The sequence below is a fragment of the Coptis chinensis genome, chromosome 6 (genome assembly GCF_015680905.1).
Source record: "Coptis chinensis isolate HL-2020 chromosome 6, ASM1568090v1, whole genome shotgun sequence".
NCBI lineage: Eukaryota > Viridiplantae > Streptophyta > Magnoliopsida > Ranunculales > Ranunculaceae > Coptis > Coptis chinensis.
In genome coordinates, this window is record NC_141461.1 from 21,125,725 (window position 1) to 21,148,662 (window position 22,938).

Here is a 22,938-nt window from a genome sequence, read left to right on the forward strand (position 1 = left end):
GTGTAATGTCGATTAGTTTCAAATAAGAAAACATAATTAGGAAAGGTTAAAATCGTTCAATCCTTAGTTAACTGGATGTTCAAAATGAGAAATGAATACATATTAAAAGGTAAATCTTCTGTCAATTTGATAGTGGTAATTAATGGTAGAATCAACAACAACCAAGTCATAGAAGTTCAAATTGCGCATTCGGTTCAAATTGTGTGATGCTATAGAATTTTTGAAGTTGAAAATATAGGACTAGAAACGTGAGAAGATATGCAATTAGTTTGATTATTTGGTAGACGAGAAAGAGTTTACTAATGTTCTAAGTGCTTCTGGTATGTACTTGAGAAAGCAGTCTGTGTTATCTTGTTTTCCTTTCATTCTCTTGCGTCAGGTGTTAGTCCAAGAGACGTCCAGTGGACAACTGTACATAAAATGTAGTGCCCGACTGCCACATGCCATGCATTATAACTCTACTATCTTGTTTGTCAGGTAACAATTGTTAACACGGTTGATCAAAGATTCAAGCACTGTTTGCGCTCTCAAAAGGAATAACACATTCATTTTCCATCCCAAAAAAGAAATGTTAAAAAGAAATGTTTGATAACTTTTTGGCTCCGTTATTCAGACGCACGGTTTTTTCACTGTTTTCTTCTTTTCCGTGTTTTTTAACTATAACAATATCGAACGTGAAACGAAAGACAAACAAGGGAATGACGAAATCAGAGGGTGCTTTCAAATGTCAAGTAAAAAAATGAAGAGATAACATAAGTGATCTTCCAAACGGTAGTAAAAGGTGGGAAGAGTACGATTTTGCTTACTATTCAGTTGCATACGGAACTGTGTAAGCCATTTTTCTATTTTCTGTACATCACATCCAACGGAGAAGAACATGAAACGGCCAGACTCAAATATTACAATTAACACAATTAAATGCCTATTTGCTCCCCAGCGTCTTTACAATAGTAGAAGGCACCCCCCGATTAGAAAACCTTTGATTGATCATATCCTTGCAGCCTCACTCATTTAATCATACATTCCCTCCTGCTCCCAAACATCAACAAGAAAATCCACCATTTCCTGCAAGTTGTCCAAGCCAACGGCAGTTAATAACCTAATAGAAATCTAGTACATGCCTAACTTAGCACATTTACAGAGTATACTTACAGAAAGGGTAATGGGTTGGGGGAAAGGCTTGTTGGTCCCAAGTAAACTGTCGTAGGTCACATTCCAACTGCAAAGCCAGAACGATTTAACGTTGCAGAGACAATAATTTCTGACCAAAAGATTCACCAACATCATGAATATGGAATGTAACTTTTAATAACACATGATATATTTGACTGGGGACTGCATTCTATGAGGTCCCGCATGTCTAAAAGATAAATCAGCTCACACGAGATCAGGGCCAAATATATTTCCTTTCTAAGCATAATCAGTCCATTTGATGAAACTCTACACAGCTGCACATGGAGAATTTTCCAGAACAACCAGAAAAATAAAATGGTCAGAAAATTACTTTTCGGTATCCTGATGTCTCAAACAACTTGAAATGGAGCACAAAAATAGGTTGATCCATTTCTGCAAAGGATGTTGTGGATTATCACTTAATTTCTTCTTTATTTAGAGGAGAAATATACACTACATGTAACATCAAAGGCTTAAAATCAGGCTTTTTACATTCTTTTAACGTAATTTTCATGAGTTTGTTACTTGGGGACAAAGTTGTCTTCCACTTAATAAGGTAAAACCAGTTTCTTACCCACGTTTTATGCATTCTTTAACCCAATTTATACCACTACGCCTCTATAAAAAGTTAGTTCCAAAATGGAACCAATCCAGATTCTCTCACACCATTACATTTGAGGACCCTTGCTCCTGCTATAGTAGGTCATTAGATTGATTTATATCTTCCAGAGTTCCAGAGTTAAAAAGTTAAAAATAGTTGGACCTCCTAACTACTAGGAATGCATCTTTTGCGGTACTAATTTGAATTGTAAGTAACGGTTTAGTGTAATAGTAAATGTTAAATTTTGTAATATGATATTAACAACTAATTGTTTTATTCTCTCTAAATTTGTGAACATGCTTTTACTTCTGTCATCTTTGTATTTTGATGTTCCCTAAAAATCCAGCATACAATTGATTACTTGAAACAACAAAAAAAAAGCGTCAACCATATTTGGCGACTTTTTTCCACCGTCTAATGTGAAAAAAGAATATATTATCCCATATTATTGTTCCACTGTCATGACTTGTGAGTGTTGACCACATAAATGTGCCACTTTACTATTTGACATAGTTCAGAAAAGGATTCAGTTCAACAAATCCCTATACTACAACTGCCTATGTATCACCAGCATAACCCAGAAAAAGAGCACACAACAAACCTTAATCGTGGTTCTCGAACATGATGTGTCCGATTCCTGGGCCTATTTCCAATCCATTGCTGCCTAGTTTGGTTCCAAAGAATATATAACCTGAAAGAAAGTAGTTACCACAACTTAAAGGAGATTACTCAAAGATAATGAGCAGAAAACACAGAACAAACCCCACGGCGGTAAAATCGGGTGCACACTTGCCACAATGACTATATTCACCAATACCCCACATCCTAAAAATGATGCAGATGCAATGCCTGTTTGACACATTTAGCAGCTTGGTGATGAGTGAATCATTTAAAGGAGTCGTGAGACATGAAACTAAAATACAAGTTGAATTCAATGGTTGATAGTTGCACTCTGACAGGAAGAATGTGACTTTTGATTCATGTTTATATGGTAATTAAAATATTTCGATGGGAAGGAGCAATCCACTTGCTTTTCAAGCCAGGATGCATATGGGTTTTATCAATGGACTTATTATGGACTGTACATCATAGATAAGACAAGAATGTTTTTTGAATCTAGTATCATAAGTCCTACAAAAGAACATTGAAAACTTTTATACTTGCCATGATTTACAAACTTCGGTAGGGCTGCTTGTGCTACCAAGCCCACAATGGGCTTCAAGGGTTTGATTAGATGTGCTGATAGAAGAAACTTCTCTGAGATTGAATTGCACTGGTATCCATCTCACAGGTGCTTGTGCTCCAAAAATCTTCTGATATACTGGGTTTTTCACTGTCCGGCCTTGAATTTTCAGCCCCTTGATGGCTCATCAGCGGCAATAATTGGTGTTGCCTTAGTACAGCATCAAGACAACCTCTGTTCTGTTACAAATCAGTTTACCACAACAATGATTAATATCAGCAAATCAATACCAATAACTTGCAGTTGCAACAATCAACTATGATTATTCAAGAAAAAGTAACACTAAAAAATATTCCATAATCTCAACTTAAGGTACATTCACTTCCAAAAAGCATATTAGGTCGTTTGAGCAAAAATCTACAGTTAGATTTTTATTTATTTACTAACTCTTTTCTTCCCATCATCTTCCATCCACTTAGGGTGTGTTTGTTAAATTTTAACTCATGGAAAGGAAAGGAAATAAAATGGGTGGTCCACTATGGAATGGAATGGAATGGAATGGAAAGGAAATAATTTTAAATGGTATGTGTTTGGTAAAAATTTGGAGAAAGGAAAGTAAAAGCTGGGGAAAAGGAATAATCATGTTTGTTTGCAAAAGCAATGGAAAGGAATAATTGTATTGTTGGGTCATGGGTGTATTAGTAGTAAGTCCTGTCTATCTATTTCCCTTTCCTTTCCTTTCCACAAAATTTTTAGGGGTTAGTTAAGGACACAAAACCTTTTCCATTTCTATGATTTTGTTTCCATATGGAAAAGCCCATTTCCTTTCCATAGATAAACAAACGCCTTTAAAAAAAACTATGGAAAAGGTGGACCACTCTTATTTTCCTTTCCTTTCCATAGTGTTTCCATCATAACAAACACACCCTTAAATTCATCCCTAAAGGCAAAACAGCACAGCCCTTTTATGTTTACACCTTTACTGAACTTCGACAGGTAAAATAACTCATCTCTTATGTTTCTCCACTTACCAAAAGAATGAACACACAATTTCAGGTATGTCATTCTGAACAGAATTGCAACATGTCTTTTTACTTTTAAGCGTTAACTTATTCTACTGAACATTGCTAATAGACAACAGTTCCAGTACTTGGACACCACAGGCACCTAAGAATCACACTTTAAACCGTATCAATTATTACTACCTGTAGCCAACCTGAGTGCTATCAGTTTCAATGTTATCCCCTAACACATCTGAGTAAGTGTTCGAACAACTGTGAAGAGTGAAAACATAATTCAGAACCTAAGTCACATTAACATCGGATACGTGTGGCTGTCTGACACGGATACCTGTGGACACAACTAATTAAAAACAAAACTTTTACTATTCTTTAGTCACACAACTAATTCTTGGGCTCAGCACCTTATAAAAGCCTCCTTACAAATAAATAACCATGAAAGGTGGCATATCATTGCGTTGTAACTATCTGAATAGATTATTTCTTAGTCTTCTAGGGTACTGAAGAAACCCTAGTTTGAAATCAAATGCACAACGTGTCCGTGTGTCTTGTGTGTCAGACACATATATTTTTAATAATATGAAGTGTCCACTATTTCTTCTTGAAGTAAAAATGTAGGTTCCTTGTGAGCCTAGGCAGCACACTTTGTAAAATCCCTTGCACTTGTTTGCCTTGGTAAGAAACAAGTGAATTTGTAATCTCAAACATAGAATGACTCAACGAAATGAATAAGCTACGCTAAAACCATAGTTCAAAATGACAAATAAAATGATTATATTATAGGAAATGAATGAAATATAAAAGTAACGTGGAATCAATTGAATTTACCCCATACAAGCAAAAAAATGACGGATCCAAGCTCCAATAGATCTGCCGAGTAGCATTTAAATTTTATTAATTCAGATATTGAATTCAGGAAGGAAAGATATATAGCCACTGCATTTAATTTTCTTTTCCTTTCCTGAATTCTTTTAGCCCACTTTGGAATTCCAAACCTCTCTCTCTCGTCAATGGGACTTTTGAAAATATATATATATAAATAAATCATTGAACTCCTTATTCTCACCCCCAACATCTATTTACTCCCCCACCCCGTCCCAAAACTGCCAAAAGTAATAAAGTTTTATTCTAAGGGTGGGCCCGGTTTTCATTAGTCGATGATGATGGCGAAAGAATATATTGTGGCTTTGTTGTATGAGATTTTGAAAGATAATGTATCGGTCTCGAGATAATGATGGATGCCTATAAGAAAGATAAGAACTCAGTTTTAGAGTTGACACTCCATCTTACTTTACTTTAGACAAGTAGTAGAGCAGGACATGGAATTTGACTTGGTTTTAGTGCTCAAAATCCCATGCAAGCATAAATGTATGGAGGTGGTAGCCGCTAGACTCAAAGACAGGCAACAGCTGAGACAAGTGCTGGTGCTGGGTGATAATAAGGAGCTTATGAAGACTCTCTAATCAGTGGAGGACTTAGCTGATTAATTATTGTTTTGTAATCTATGTCAGTCAAGTTATTTTCTTTTTGGGCCAGTAGGGCAACCACTGGGGAGGCTCATGAAGTAGCCCAGTCGGCCATAGATGCTGTGTTTGTACCTCTGCCTTCATTAATTTTAAAGTTAATGAAGGATCTTTAACAAAAAGAAAAAAAAAATAGATTAACACGATAGTACAAACTACAAAGACTACCATATTTCAATCATCTTGGCAGTACTATTGTTTTAAACAGTAATTGGCAGTGTGTAAACCTTAACAACAACTGCGAATTCAACAAGCTAAAAGTACACCAACCCACAGTTACACAATCAGCTTACAGTAACATTTATCAAAGCTTTCCAAGCTACCTGGCAGAAAAGCTTCATTCTAAGCAAAACTCATACAAGCATCAACAGTCGAAGTATGACTGATATGAGCAACTTCAAACTGGGAAGGGCGGAAGAAGGCCAACTTATTGCTACTGCTAATGCAGTGAGCCAGAGACAGAGAAAAAGGAAGATGTGATTATTAGTTTATTGCCATCAGTAGAAACAGAGGCCATTTATGTAGTGAGAATTGGAGGAAGATAGTCAGATTTGGCACCAAGTTACCGCGCGAGCCTTAGTGTCAGGGGAAGAACTCAGTTCCTGGAAGCTCTGTAACCACACCATCACTGGCGACTCCAACAGGATGGGCGAGCAGGTGACCGGCAGGTCTTGTTCCAAAGTCTCACTTTCGAAAGGTCCCAGTACTTGTCAGCAATCTTGTTAACCTTCTGGACACATTCCACACTATCAGGCTGGAGGAATGTGTCATCAAGCATGTCACCAAGGTGCTCGTACCACAATGCCATCCTGAAACCATGGATCTGGCCCTGGCTGGTTGGCCAGCTGCTAACTGATGTGGTTGATAGGCACCCATTGCAATCTCGAGTCCCTTGCACCATCCATTGACCTCTGATTTATGTTGGCAGATCCAATGATTATGTATTCATCATCAACTGCAAGAACATATTACCAATAATGAAATTAAGCCATCACGTTATCAGAAATGAAAGCTCAAAACTTAATAGTGCTGTACAAAGACTTGTGAAAGAACTCTCTTTACAAATGAGCTTCAAGTTAACTGGACTGAAAGGGTTGTGATTTGGAGAGTTTTCACGATTAATTTTGATTATAAAAGTTAATAGGAGTTAAAATTGAATTTCTGGGTAAACACTAAACCTTCACTTACCTATCATCATTTTGTATGAACATATATCATGAAGCGCCGAGATACTTGAGCTCTGCTGTAATCTGTATCAGGCTCTGGTTGCTCCAGGTGCATACTCTCCCTCTTCTTCACTTCCGATTCCCCAGACAGAAGAAGCGTCAAATATTCCTTCGGGTTTGCTTGTATTCCTTTAGCCTCAAGAGCCTGAATAATGTCAGTGTACATCATCTCCATTGTCCTCTTCTGCCAGTCTAAGATTGCCTGAACAGATCCACTCTCTGGTATCCCTTCACAGCCACATTGGGACCACAACATAGACAGTAAACCTTTCTCCAGCTTCAATTTTACTTACAATTTTCAGGGAAAGTTCTTTGGGAATAAGATGCAAACAACCAACGTCTTCACACTTGATGCCATCTGGCTTCCAGGAGAATGAGCTCCCAAGGAAAATACTGATTTTCAATGTAAATGAAATTTTTTTTGCCGCCCGAATGGCGTTTATATAAGCATCCTGAATGCTCCTGTCAATGATGTTATCTTTCCCACTGACAAGCCCTGCCTAGCTGGTCCTCAGGAGTCTCAGGAAGCCAAAAGCAGCTCCTCCGTCAATTGATCGAATAACTGAACATTCCATGTTTCCACGGTCTTCTTGAAACATAACTGGAGATGGTGGAATTATGCTGTCAGCAAGGTCTCTGAGCTGAACAAGGGGAGGTCCTTCCCACCCTGCTTCCTCCACCGCTGCTCGAAGTTGTACAACACATCCCATCCATAATAGGTCCTTCCAGTCTGCAGTGAATATCATGCCAGGGCTCTCTCGGGCCACCTTTTAGTGATTGGCGCATCAGGGAAATGGGTTGATGGAAGTCGTCATGGTGAACAGTGTCAAAGGTTCTGAAAGGGAATGGAAAGCCGTGTCATACCTTCCGTCACACAGATCAATACCTCCAACGAAACTCACAATCCTCCTCTGTTGAGACCCTTCAGTGGGCATGTCACCATCCACTACCACAATCTTTTGGTGATGAGTGAACATTGTAGAGATTTGCAAGTCCTGTACTATGCTTCCTCCATTGTCTGGATTACGGGGACACAAGACGCAATGCACATCGGAACCTTGAAGTAATTTGAAGTTTCTTCATCATGTGTAACCATCAATCCATCCTTCTTCAAATAAAATCCACAGAGGTTCTGTCATCCCAAACAAGCATAAGAACCCTAACTCCTTCACTTGCCTTCTTCTTGAGCAGCTCCCCAATGGTAATATCTCCTCCTGGCTTTGGTCTCCTCGAGTCCCTCACCAAGGAAATCTCGGTATACACAGACCAACCTGTGATGTAAAATCAGATGCCTTTAGCGTTAGAGATCGCATCAAAGATATCTTCCAACATCGATGGGGCTCATAATTGTTCCCATCAGAAGAGGGATTTTTGGTATGAAATTATGGGGACATGGGCATCTTGGTACAAGGCAACTCGGCATCCATGTCTCTGAGTGAAGAATGTGTAAGGAACCCCAGGAAACTTTTGACTCGAATCCCAGAAGACCAGTTACGATCTTTAGATACGTCAAAATATTGCAGCTTCACATGGATCCTAGCACCACCTTTAACAGGGTTCTTGTCATCATCCAGGATATCAAGCCATCTGTCCACTTCTTCACCATTTAGAAGTTCTTCAACAGGCATATATGCTCTTCAATCAAGCGTTGCCCCAATAGGGTTATCATCCTTAACAATTAGAAGACAACATTAGAAGCGAATGGGCACAATATATGTGAAAAGACTCGCCTGCGAGGGATTGATAGGTTCTTTTCAATCATTCTGGTCCGGCCAACTCTAGCTTTTTCCAAATCAATTGTCGCATAGAGTTTGGAAGTGCCTTTACCAACACCAACAGTTTCTTGAACGTTTTCCACAAGCTACAAGAAATATACAAAGGTTAAAATTGAAACAGAGGAGTCAAATACATCCAAAACAGAAAAGACATATAAGACAGAAAAAGGAAATGAAACAAAACATCCAAAAGCAATGTAAAATATGGTCAAACAGATATCTGTTGTCTAATGGAATAGAGGGACAATACATACTAGAATGACATACAATGACCCTTCTATATTACGTAACTTTGAGACACAACCAGATTTCTAAAACAGTTTCTCACAAGCATCCAAGAGGTCGTATTTATATTTTCACAAGGTAAAACTTAATAAGAAAAAAAATCAAAACATAAAAATACAGACAGATCTAAACATACCAAGATATACAAAACCCAAAAACATATTATTTACAACGAGATCACAGTATAACTTTTGGTTGAATGATTCAAGACAAGAAAGCACATAGTGACCAAATAAATGAAATACATCCATTTTTCATCCTCTGACAGAATGAACAATGCACATAGTTGAAAACATGTATTGAATGTTCAAACTTGTTAACTAAAAGAGTTGCACACAAAATGCTGCAACTTAGAATCTATCAAAATCATTTCGAACAAAACTAATCCAAGTTGCCATCATGTACTGTAACATGAAACATATATAGTGTGTGATAGACAGTTCTACAAGATCCAAAGCTCAATTTCAAACAAAGGCAATGATAGGTTAATTGTATCATACATATCACGAGCTATAACATTGGGCAACTTCCTTTTTCTTTTTTATAATATTACAATGTATAAAATGTGAAAGACAGCAATAATAATAAAAATACAATCAAGTATATACCCTTCTAAAAGAGCTTGAGGGGCAGCACCGGTAGCTCTATGGGATTCTCAATGGAATCAACTGAATATGGTGACATGCAGTGTACCATGGAGCAAATCATAGCCATCTTTTCACACCAAATGAATTGAAAGAGACAGATAAAAGAACTTGAAGCCCAAAGGAGAAAGATAAAAAGAAAAAAAAGGAGAGAAGGAGGAAAAGTATACTACTTAGTTTCCTCTACCCAGGTTCATTCACTTCATTTACGTTTAGGTTGTTTAATTATTTATATTATTTCTTAAGGGGTTCGATGGGTCAACTAAATATGGTGGAAGCAACAAATTTGGATGATTCTGAGGCAAGCATTTGTTGGACAACGACTTCATATGAAACTTGATGGGGCGTCGAGGTTTGTACGAGTTTTTTTTCTGTTCATATTTGGCTAATCAGTTCCTGTATTGGATTTTGTAGTATGTACTTGAACAAGCTTGTAAAAATCAAGTGATTTTAGGTTGCTTTTGGGATTCAAGTTTAAAATATAGGCTGTCATTTTCTTTTAACATGCATTGCACAACCTAAAAATCTATGGGCGATATATTAGACAACTTAGTTGCTTTTATATTAGAAAAAATGGAAGCTATGTGATAAGCATTAAAAGAATAGTTTTACCAATGACTAAAGCTTTGTGAGAACTCTAAAAAGCTAGTAAAACTAGAACTTTTCGTGCGAAATTATCAAAGATTTCTCTCTCAATCCTATTGAGATATAGTGGAGTAGATGATTAGTTCCTCTAGTTCTTTCACATAGTAATGTTCTCTAAGTATAAATAATCTTAACTAAAAGTCTAATGAGAGATTTATGAATTATAAACTACGATGCAACTACCCGAATCACGACTAATTAACTTCTGAATCTGCGTTGATTACATGATAAGGAATTAGGAGGATTGATTCCACCTTAATTCAACTTAACTTACTAACGGACGAATCATAAGTAATCCGAATTGAGCTACCGCGGAACAATTGGTTCTTCCTAATCCCTAATTACACGTGGCACTTCTACCAATTCATAACTAGCATGTGAGCGATTAAACCCGTTATCATGGTGAATTAATCGTTTCTAGATGGAATAGAAATTGCGGCGACTCTACGATAATAGGAATCAAACTTTCATCAGGACACCGACCCCCTCTAATGGAGGTTTAGCCGAGAATCATTATTGATCATTTCCATATGAATCTAAACTAAACATAATATCAAGATTCCAACTTTACTAATTTAACAAACAATAATTGAAATCTAATTAATAATTAAGAAATGATATCAGCAAGAATTTAAACTAGATCTATAAATGTAATGTGAAAAAGCGAATTTAATAATAATAAACTATTTTATTAATCTAATCGATGAAGAACAATGATTTAAAGTTTAATCTAAAACAAAATTGAATTGAAACTAAACTTAATTAAAAACCATTAAAACTAGATCTAGAATTATCTATAGTTTAGGTCTAATTAGCTACTTTCTATCCTAAGCTCCTAGAACTAAGGAACTAGTTTTCTAAATAAAACTAGATTACTTAAGAACTAAGCTTTTCTTTGTTTTTATATGTTTGGATCAAAATCGTGCGTAGGCTTGGACCCGATTCTTTTTAGTCCAAAAGGCCTCTTGTTGGAGTTGGCTTTGACAAACTTTTCGTCCACTTTTACTCCTCTGATTGGGTCAAGGCTTAGACCATTGGAAAGCTCTTTCCGAGCCGGTCGTTTTGACATAAGGTAAGGCCCAATTCGAGGTTTGAGTCAAAGATATGGTCTTGGCGGTTTTCTCGACTTTGTGTGTTGTTTTACCCGCGTGGACTTTGACTTTTCATCTTTTGGCCGGGCTTTCTGGAGGCTTTTCTTCTTGAAAATTGGCCTTTAATCACAGAACTCCTTAGCAACCGACCTTTGCTCCTTTATCTCATTAAAGTGGCACATTTCTGCACATAATGGACTTTGAAGCTGAAATGCATAAAAAACGTGTCGGTATTAACTTTCTTGCTTATTATTCCATAATTGGTCTAAAAATGCGATTGTTAAAGGGGGTTAAAACTACAGTTTTGGGCTCTTATCAAACCACCCCAAACAGCATTTTGCTTGTCCTCAAGCAAATATGAGAAATTAGAATAAGTGACCAAAAATGGAGTTAACTACTCTCGTTTATTTGAATGTGATTGCATTGACCATATGCTGACAAGGCCTTAAACCACTAGGAATTCCCTAGTGGGCCGAGTTCTAGCCTCGTGAGAGTTTTCGATGAAGGTACTCACAAACTTCATTTACTACTGGCGACTAGAAATCAAACTATTGTTTCCTTATTCATGCTCCCAAATTATCTATACATCTCACTATGTAATGCATACTGAAATATCAAAGTGAAACCTAAGTTAATATATGCATAATAATCGATCATCTATGAATAAACATATATCTGATAGTAATACTATGAAATGCATTAACGAGGTCCGTTTTAAAACTTCGGAATAAGCGTCTTTAAGTAGGTTCTCCACAATAATAGTCAAGATCTGACACTCGATTTTTCCACTCAAGTTTAAGCTACTCCGGTCTTGTGATGGGCACACTTTACCTTACAATCTCAATGACACACAACAAAGGCGGAGTCGATCAAACATCGCCACTTACTATCACACTAACCTATTCCCAATTGGGCTAGAGGTCTTATTAGGTGTTGCGGGGATTAGGAGATGGTTTGAGAAGGAAGAAATGGATATTCAAAAGGACAAGTCGAGATAATAGAGTCTTCATATTATGTAACTAGAAACCCTTGTTATTTACTTTTTGCTTCTACACTTTGTTTCCATCCTTGCCATATATATATTTTTTTTTTTATTTTTTCTTTTCTTTGGCTTTTGATTCCTTTTATTCTATTTTTTGGAGTTTTTATTTATTTCTATTTTTCTTTTTCTTTTCCTTGGATGGAAACTTCTTTTCTTTTTAAAGCAACTAACTAATTTTTGTTTACGGGGTTTTCTCTTCTTCTTTTCTTCACTCATTCTATTCTCGGACTTATTCTAGATTGGGTAAGTTGAATTTTTTATTTTGTTTTGTTTTGTAGCGGGGGTAAAAGGATTTGCGGTTTATTGAAGGTAAAGAAAAGGCTCGAAGGCGACTAGCGGAAAATAATTTCATAATGGTTGAATTTGGCTATATCGATCCAAAGAGGGCCTAAATTCTCGCTTAGGATATGGTATAGTGATCAAACAAAGTGGGCGTGTGATTTCTCTATCGGTTTTACTTCTCCCTTGTGTCATTTCTCAAATGTTTCACTCATATAAGGCTTTAGGCTATATTCTCAGGGATTTGTAGAATAAGTACTCTAGCCTAGAGTTGAACTTCTTGTTAACAATCATAGATACTCATGTAATATATTTATAGATAGATGCAAAATTATTACCTACATATTAACCTAAGTTTCTAAAGACTATTCTAATCTGACACTACATGAGACTTCTAGATTATTAAGAGCATAGAGAAAGAACAATACCGATATTCCTAAGTGTATAGCATAAACATTTTTGTATATTTTTGAATTTTTGAAATTTTAACTAGAAAACAAATGCATATTATACATATCTATATCTTAACGGATGCCTTAATTACCGCGTGTTTCTATGCCCCCCAAAACAAGAAGCATGTTTTGTCCTCAAAACATTTAAATAAGAGGGTAGAAAAATACCATGGAAGCAGCGTGAAATTTTGGAACATCGCAAAACAAAGGTTAGAAGAACATACTAAAATAAAAAAAAAAAAAAAAAAAAACTGGCCTAACTCCATAAAGAGTTCCACCCATTATGGGGTTAATAGGAATTAAATTGCTTGGGACATAGCGGACACTAGCTGGAATTAAAACTTACCTTATCTCGGCTTTTTATTCTTCATCCTCCTCATCCTCTTCTTCTATAAAAAGTGAGGTTCGCCAGCGTCTGCCATGCCATGATAATTTGTCGGGCTTCCGCCATTTATCATCTATTATTGCTAACCTATTAAAGCCCACTTACGTGGGGTGTAGGGTGCAACTGATGAGGTTATCCTCCTCCGCCTGCCAAATCGTTACCGCGGAAAGATCTAATAATACTATTGGTGGGTGCGCCGCGATTAATGCGGCCGTAATCAATCCGTGAAAGCGTGTACAAAAAGCGAGGGAAGAAACATAGCATAATCGAGGAAATTAGAGCGGGCATAAGAAGATGCTTATGCCTCATGCTATGGGCTCGTGCTAAACTAGACATCAAAAGGTTACGGGAAGGTCATGGCGCATCGTCCGTGGCTAAAAGCAAGAAAAAGCGGCTGCAAGTGGCATCATTCCGAGGAAAGAAAAGCGTCATTCCCCTAAAATGTTTAGCATGATCCAAAACATAGCAGTTCCTATGTTCATGGACCGAGGGCTACCAAAGGCGACGTTATATTCCCCTTGGTCCTCGATCTGGAAAATGCCGCCCCATCGACTCATGCAAAACTTCGTAAGTGTAGACATGCATATTATCTACCCAATAGCACTATGGGTCTTGTATTTCGGCGGGCATAGCAAGTCAAGAACAAATGCTAGCAAGAACACGGTAATTTCCATTGGTTCATCATTAATGTTGATGGAGAACACTTGTTCTCCATCCGGTCTCTTAAAGAAAATATAATTATCATAAAAATAAGATGCAAGTCTTTGGAGAATAAAGTTCATCGAGTGCTTACCATAAAAGCGGTTCCGACTACGTATGTGATCACCTCATGAAACCAAGCACCATAAGTAGTGCTTTGGAACAAATCTTGAAAGAGCATTTCGATATTATTGTAGGATATGTCATCTCAAAAGCGACCCTCTGGAACAGTTGCAACTGATCGGGGAACAACCATATGAAAATTGGAAATTTATGGTCTAAAAAGGTCGGGAGGAGCAGGCTTCGGGTGCTTTAGTTCTGATGGGCGAGTGCGCTCGGGTAAAATTTCGACAATGGCTTTGAAGTAGCGGAGTGCGCTCAGGTGCTGATTTTTGAAAATGGTGAAGAACAACGGGAAGCGTAGGGGTGAAAGGTGAGAGATGGAAGTTAGGTGTAGTGTGGGTTGTGAGTGTAGAATGAATGAAGTTTTTATAAGTTTTAAGTTGCTAAAGCGAATCGGGAAGTTGCCAAAAAGCTTTTACGGCAATTTCGGAAATACTAAAATTTTCAAACCGAAGCGAAAACAACTCATATTCTTGATTCTAAAACAACCCTAGTATCTTTTAGGTTGAATTTAGGATAAAACTACCTAACTTTTGAGATTTCATCTAACCAATATTTATTCATAGATATGTCCCAAATCGGCAATATTCTCACCACAACTCGAAATAACTTCTAAAAAAGGGTCATATAAAAATCATCTTTGGAATAGATAATACCACCCCAAACAATTTGGGAAGGTGGGATCAATATTAAACAACCAGCATTATATTAAATTTTCATTCAAATTACATTTCACTAGAAAATTCAAATTACCGAATTAAAACTTACATTAAAATAACTAACAATAATAAAACTACAAATAAAATCATCAAGCTATACTATCCCTAAACCGTGGGTCTTGGTGGCGGAGGGCTGCCTTCGGGAGATGGCTCACGAGCTCGATGGAGCCGACACCATGCGATCTTTTTGGCAGCGGCGCTCGTGCCTCGATGATGTATCCTCGGAAGGAGAATAGTGAGGTGGAAGCGTGCAAACATATCATTTCGAAACTGGCTGAGATTCCAGCTCAGCCCTCATCTATTCCACCGCTCATCCTCACCATTTGGAGTACGAATCTCTGGAAGTTATGGTGCATAGTAGCTATCGAGTCGGAGGTTGTTTTAGACCCCACCCTACATTGGCAAAGCGTTCATTAGTAGGGGGGTCTCTATTTTATTCATTTTAATCAGCGGGGCTAAAGCCCGATTAAGCAATATCATGGATCAATGTACGAGGCCCATTAACTCATGTGTCTAAAGGTTTGAACCTTAGCGCGTGGCTTGCCCACTAATGTACATTGATTTATGTCGATTCATTTCTTATCAAAGAGATAATTATCGGTTGAGAGTTATATTCTATCACTGATTACTTTCAAGCAACAAGATTACTTGACTCTAAGGGACTCTCTACTCTACCTATATAAATACCACATTATTTTTTCATAAGGGAACATTGGAAACTTGATCCATAGAGAATAGATCTTGGGTACATAGGCAGCCATTATTTGGTTGGTTTCATCTCCCCGACATCAAAATCCTGTTGTTTCTTAGATGCGTTCGTCACCATTGCTCCGTTGTGTTGAAGCATATTCTTGCCAGAGGTCTTAAATAGATAGTATTGAGTGAGCATGTACCCGCGATGAATCACAGCCATGCGTTACGACATCGACCAACACCTCTCAAGGCATCGGCATCAAAACATGTCAAGTCCTCCTCATCCTCCGAGTCATTCTCATTTCCGGCGTCCTCATAAATCCGACTACCTATCCTCGGGCAACCTCAAACTTGTTGGATACACTCCTTATAAATCCGAGGATTTGGTGTAGGGTGAGGCAAATCCTATCAAATGTCGAATTAAGCTCTCAACCGGCATGATCTTGGTTATCAAAGCGGGGAGAGGTGCAATAGACTTCCCCACTCCCCTAATCATATTAAGCAAAAACTCAAGATCTGAGAACTCATACTTACGCTCTGGGGTATCCATAGAATGTGAAGGCGGATTCGGACCGATGTCGGTGACCTTCTCCTTCCTATGACATTCTACCAATCCAGCGGTGCGGCCAATTTGGTTGGATTCGAGGATGCTGGCGAACACAATCGAGCTCCATTTGTAGTTCCGCCGGTAACGATCAGCGTGCATCAAAGGCTCTACCCGGTATATTGGGACTCTGTAGCGTGGCATCAAGATGGATTCTAGGCGGAATGCCTAGAATCTCGACCAACAACCAATGATTACTTCTTTTCTCCTCTTTGCCACCGTAACAAAAATTTTATTCCCTCGACTCCCTCGTGTTGTAAAACCGTCGGACTAACTCTTACGTGGTAAAAGTGGTTGGTCGAGTACCACAAGCTATTCAATCTCTACTAACCATTTTCATCACGTAAAAGCGGTGCGAAGTGGTCGCCAGTAAATGTTTGCTCTGGCAAAATCCGACGTCTTTGAGCCATTGGAGGTTTGAACTGATTTGGGGTTTGTAGAAGGTGTAGGAAGCAATGAGGAACAACCTCACTGGAACAACAATGGTGGTGGTGCGGTGGTGGGGGATGATGGTGGATCGGCAGCTCAATCTTTGGATTTTTTGGTGGTTTTTTGGTTTTGCAAAATGATGGAGGTGGTGGTGGAAAGGTTTTTGAGAAGATTTGAAATTGATTTGGATGTTTGGCGTGGTGTAGTTAGGTTTCTTTTTAAATTTTTTTTCTTAGGGTTTGAAGCTTGGATGTTTGTCAATGGAGGTTTGGAAGATGAAACTCACGACTGTTGTTGGTGGAAACAAAGGTTTGAGTCTTGTTGCCGGTGTCTTGTGAGTTGGGCCCCAAGCCCGATTCGAATTTTCGAATTTTTGTCGATTTTTAGTGCGACTTCAAACTAATATTGCAGCCGTTACGGTCCGATTTTTGCGAATGAGATATGGAAATGATCAGGAGAGAATTTCTAATCAATGATCCATAAAACACTCTATTCAACCGTGGATGACATATAAGATAGTGGAAAATGCCTCAAAGTCGTGCATGGCGTAAGTTATGCGAATGAATGAACTCTAAATTCATAGATTATGTCAACCCGAATCGAATACAATTAAATGGCCTAAACAACTCTAATGGGACATAAAATATTCTGGGGCGGAAACCACGAACACCCCACCCCAAACAAATTTTTTATAGCGAGTTTAGAAAATTTGTTTTTTTTTTTTTTTTTTTTTTTAAAAAAGTGGGTCTTTTAAAAGTCAGATTCGAGACTTCCTAGATTATTATGTTTATTATTTAATATTTTTTTACTTTTATAAGGAAAAACAATAAGCAATAAGGACATAATGCACCCCATAGAAACATGACTCAAAAATCGAGAAAACATGCAAGAGTGGAAGCGTGAATTATGTTAACCGTGGACTTAGGATCCGGTACTTACAGCCACACACTCCATAAGGAGGGGCCGGTTACCTTAATGGTGCACTCACCAATATCTGGAAATGAAAGGAAATGCACCAAACACAAAAATTGAGTGGTTTATAGTCAAATACTCGAGACTTTATCTAAACATATGTATGAACATGCGGTTTATCATATATCGACAACCGAAATAGTTGTAGATCATTCCATAAATAAATATCACAAAAACATACCCAAAACATAAATCAAGCACCAAGATTTCCTATGGAAGCAACCTAGTGAAATGAAAGTGAAAAGTCGGATAAACCTATAAGCGTAACCTAGCATGCACCTTCTTTTTCATCTTTGAGCGAGAGGGTGTCCTAGTGAATAAGTGTGGAAAAGTGAATGGTTGTGGAGAATATGGTGGATATGGATAAGTTGTAGAAGGAAAGCATGGAAAAATGAGGATGTGGGTTTAGCACAAAACTTCATTCATGGTGTAGGTAGTTGTCTCAATTCGAAAATGAAGGTGTCAAATGGTTTGTCTTACGAGTATTTGTTTTCTAGGAGGATTTAAAAATTATGAAACAGGGAGAAACAAAAGGATCGAGTGCAAACTTCGAGATTCCTTTGAAAGGGTGGAAGGAGAGTCGAGGTGGATGTTGTGCAAAGTAGTTCTTGATAGGGTGACTCATCACTGCTCTAGAAAACTCATCCGAATTCCGTCATCTAGCTTGGTCATATCCACATTACTATGGTATTCCTCTATATCTTTGAAAGTCATCTATCTCGTCCTCATCCATAATATGTGTATCGACTAGTGTAGGGATGAAAATGTTAGAATCTGAACTTTCAAAGGAAAGAAATTTGGGCATCGATTATCGGGGAGCGTGTTGTTGAAATAATCTCGGCGAAGCTCTCGATCATGCTAACCTCTCCATCCATAGGCGAATCGGGATGCTTGTGTCTTTGTTTTAAAACATTTACTTCATGAGAAAGATAGCCAAAAGACATGGACATCGAACCATCAGCGGCAATTTATGGCGCATTGGCGGTTGCCGGGAAAGGGCGCCCTAAGATGATCGGGACCAGTCGTTAGGGACTTTTGTATCGAGGATGGCCGAAATCGGTAGGATAGTAGAAATCTGAACCTTTACACACGTTTTCAACCACCCCCTTAGGATGCTTAATAGACCGATCAACTAATTGCAGCGTCATTTTAGTGGGTTGCATCTCCTCTAGACCTATTTGTCTATACAAATAAAATGGGAGTAAGTTAACACTAGCCCCAGTCTAATACTTGGATCGTCGTATAGGAATCTCCTAAGATGCATTTATAGTAGGGCGACCGGGGTCCTTGTACTTAACAATTATGTTATGTTGGATAGAGTTGGGAATTGTTACATTAAAAGCGTCTTTTGGTATATTGGTCTTACGCCTAGTAGTACACAACTCCTTAAGAAACTTAGCATGGTGTGGTAGCTTTTTAATAGCCCGAGGAAGGGAAGGTTTATAGTTAGATTCTTGAAAAGCGTCCCTATAATCTCCTCATAATTTGTATCCCTAGTTAACATGGCTAATTTTTGTGGAAGCGGTGGTTTCTCTCTATATTTAGCATATGTATCACCTAGATGTTTAACCTTGGCTTTTCTGTTTCTTAGGTTGTGTTATGCTGCGGTACCCTCTACGGTGGTAGGCTCTTGAGTTTCTATTTGGTATCTAGTAAAGTAGCATGTGTAGGGACTCTTGATGGGGTAACTATAGGCATAGTTACTTTGTTATCAACCACTCTGCGAGCGGAGAGTGGTGATGGCATTAGCTTCACCTACATTTTCATTTTCATTACTAGTATTACGGTTACCTTAAAAAATTTGTTTGTTGTTTTAGGATTAGGTATCGCGTGACCTGGAAACAAACCTTTGGGTTGGGCTTTATCTTGGGCCAAGCTGTTGGCTTAAATTATTAGCGGATTGTAGATTTGTTGGTTAGATTGAGCCATGGTTTGGAAAAAGTTGTTGGCTCACTTGTATGAAGGTGTCAAGGCGATCGGTTGGGTGGGTGTAGTGGTCACGGGTGGTGTGACTGGAACTATCTCGCGTTGATTATTTATGGGAGTTGTGATAGTTATTATTTACGGAGCGATACCTCTATTAGCATTATAATTATTATAACTACCTTGACCTTGTGCTTGACTTTGTCGAGGTTGCTTAGTTGTTATAATTATTATAATTACCACGACCGATCGTCCTTGTCGTGGTGGAGCTTGGTTATAAGCGTGCGTTGGCTAACATATTGATTATTGTACCACGGAGGTGTGACTTGTTGGTTATTTCTCCAACCCGAAGTTGGGATTTTGTCTCAAGGGGCATTAGGTTCACTATTAATGGAACAAGCATGTTCATAGGCTATAGGACGATTGAAAGTCGGGATGCTCGGGACTCAGCCGAGAAACTACATGGATTGGAATTTACATTCATGGCCGGGGGATAGACTTTTGTTGTCGAGAAATGGCCTCTACCCTTTTAGTGGGTGATTCGATTAGAGTTTTAAGCTTGGGATCGTGTTTCATCTCAAACATACCGTGACCTTAAGCTGAATTAGAAGAACTAGCGGGTGGTGGATATCGTCACTACCCCGGTTGTTATTTAAGCTTAGTTTGATCCTCTAAAATTTATAAGCCTCGGGGCTCCTTTACTTAGAAAACTACCCCATTCATTATGTCGAGGACTTCTTTATGATGGTGTAGAAGTCCTTTTGAAAAAGGCACGAACTAACGTGTCTTTAAGCTAGGTTATGATGTGGACACTCTATAAGGAGATCGGTGAAGCGATTCCAAGCCTCTGAAAATGATTCATGAGGATTTTGTCGAAAGAAATAAATCTTGGAAAGCATCTCATCCGTCTTTAGGGGTGGGTAAAATGTTCCATAAAATTGGTGAACAAGTTTAGCCCACGAGTCCCGAGAATTAGAATTAGGCAGGCAGTTAACCCAAGGCGCCTTATCGGCTAAAGTGAAAGGAAATACCACGAGTTTAATTTGTTCGGCACTCAGTAGGATGGTGGAATGTTGTAAGAACTTGTTCAATCCCTACGCGTAATGGCGATAAGGTTTTCATGGTCTAAACCATGGAAAGCGGGTAACAAATTAAAATATTTGGGAGGATTTGGAAATCCCCTTTGGGTCTACTGAAAGCGATGCAAGATTTGGGGCTATCGCTCAAGGCTTTATAAAAGTCGAGAGAGGAGTCTCTGCCGTCGGGCATTGTGTCGGGGTAGAGTATGTGGAATAGTAGCTAGAGGTGCAATGAGTGGTATACTAGATAGGCGTGCTTGTTGGCGTTGCCGTGTAATTCGTTAGGTGTTTTTGTTCGACCCGGATCTTAATCTCCTACAAGGTTAAGACCAAACTTAACTAAACCGACAACCTCGAACAATCATGATATTCTAGTATAAACCTCTAACGAGAAGATGTGAGGTGTGGAAGAAAGGAATACGATTGCATCCTTGCTTCGGCTTATGAATAAGCGTCTTGTCTGGCGTGTTTAGTATATATAACAAGTTAGAACACTGAAAAACTTGAAAAATCGAAGTTGAAACAAACTGTGGAAATTAGAACAAAAAAAATCAGCTGAGGCGGGTCGCTCACTTTGAAGCGCAGAGTCGCTCGGTGTAAACTTCGATTCAGATTTTTTGAACGTTCGGTTTTCGGTTTGAAGCGCTTTCGGGGGCTCAGGGAGCTCGGCGTGTGAAGCTGAATGTCAGCTCCTTTAGGCGCAAGCAGCTCCGTGTATTTTTCGAGGAACTTTCAATTCTTTGAAGCGGATGACCACGGTTAGAATCAAACAAGGGTGGGTGGGTGAAATGGGACTTTAAGAAGAGTACTTATACTACGAAAACAATGCGAAAGTGAAACTAAGATGGCGGTGGCCATTTGATAAGCGTAAAAGAATAGTTTTACCAATGACTAAAGCGCGAGAACTCTAAGCGCTAGTAAAACTAGAACTTTTTTCGTGCCTAAATTATCAAAGATTTCTACTCTCAATCTTATTGAGATATAGTAAAGTAGATGATTAGTTCCACTCCTAGTTCTTTCACATAGTAATGTTCTCTAAGTATAAATAATCTTAACTAAAGTCTAATGAGATTTTCTGAATTATAAACTTCGATGCAACTACCCATGATATCGACTAATTAACTTCTGAATCTTTGCGTTGATTCTATGATAAGGAATTAGGGGGATTGATTCTACCTTAATTGACTTAACTTACTAACGACGAATCATCGTAATCCGAATTGAGCTACTACAGAACAATTGGTTCTTCCTAATCCCTAATTACACATGGCACTTCTACCAATTCATAACTAGTATGTGAGCGATTAAACCCGTTATCATGGTGAATTAATCGTTTCTAGAGTAGAATAGAAATTATGGCGACTCTACGATAACTGAATCAAGCTTTCATCAAGGCTTCTCAACCCCTCTAATGGAGGTTTAGGCGAGAATCATTCATAAATCATTTCCATATGAATCTAAACTAAACATAATATCAAGATTCCAACTTTACTAATTTAACAAACAATAATTGAAATCTAATTAATAATTAAATAATGATATCAATGAGAATTTAAACTAGATCTATAAATGTAATGAAACGAATTTAATAATAATAAACTATTTTTATTAATCTAATCGATGAATAACAATGATTTAAGAGTTTAATTTAAAACAAAATTGAATTGAAACTAAACTTAATTAAAACCATTAAAACTAGATCTAGAATTATCTATAGTTTAGGTCCTAATTAGCTACTTTCTATCCTAAGCTCCTAGATACAAGGAACTAGTTTTCTAAATAAAACTAGATTACTTAAGAACTAAGCTTTTCTTTGTTTTATATGTTTCAGATCAAAATCGTGCATGGGCTTGGAGCCATGTTTTGGGCGAAGAATCGGGCCCAAAACCCAGTCTTCGATCAAAAAGGCCTCTTTTGGAGTTGGCTTTGACAAACTTTTCGTCCATTTTACTCCTCTGATTGGATCAAGGCTTAGACCATTGGAAAGCTCTTTCGAGGCGGTCGTTTTGACATAAGGTAGGCCCAATTCGAGGTTTGAGTCCAAAGATATGGTCTTGGGAAGTTCTAGCGACTTTGTGCCTTGTTTACGCCGCGTGGACTTTGACTTTTCATCTTTTGGCCCGGGCTTTCTGAGGCTTTTCTTCTTGAAAATTGGCCTTTAATCACGAAACTCCTTAACCGACCTTTGCTCCTTTATCGCTAAAGTGGCACATTTCTGCACATAATGGACTTTGAAGCTTTGAAATGCATAAAACACGTGTCGGTATTAACTCTTACTTATTATTCACATAATTGGTCTACAAATACGATTGTTAAAGGGGTTAAAACTACAGTTTTGGGCTCTTATCACTATGCTATATTGCTATTGCTTTAC

The 22,938-nt window shown here is 38.1% G+C and overlaps 2 pseudogenes across 1 annotated transcript; both read right to left on the reverse strand.

Annotated features, from left to right (window-relative positions):
- Window positions 1-699: 699 nt before the first annotated feature.
- Window positions 700-3,176, reverse strand: LOC147492060 (uncharacterized; annotated as a pseudogene). Its single transcript, XR_015199433.1, has 4 exons — window positions 2,935-3,176; window positions 2,376-2,465; window positions 1,153-1,219; window positions 700-1,065 (listed from the first exon to the last, which is right to left on the reverse strand). The product of XR_015199433.1 is annotated as an uncharacterized LOC147492060 (transcript).
- Window positions 3,177-6,081: 2,905 nt separating this feature from the next.
- LOC147492061 (phospholipase D alpha 1-like) overlaps window positions 6,082-22,938 on the reverse strand; it is a 41,359-nt pseudogene continuing 24,502 nt past the window's right edge.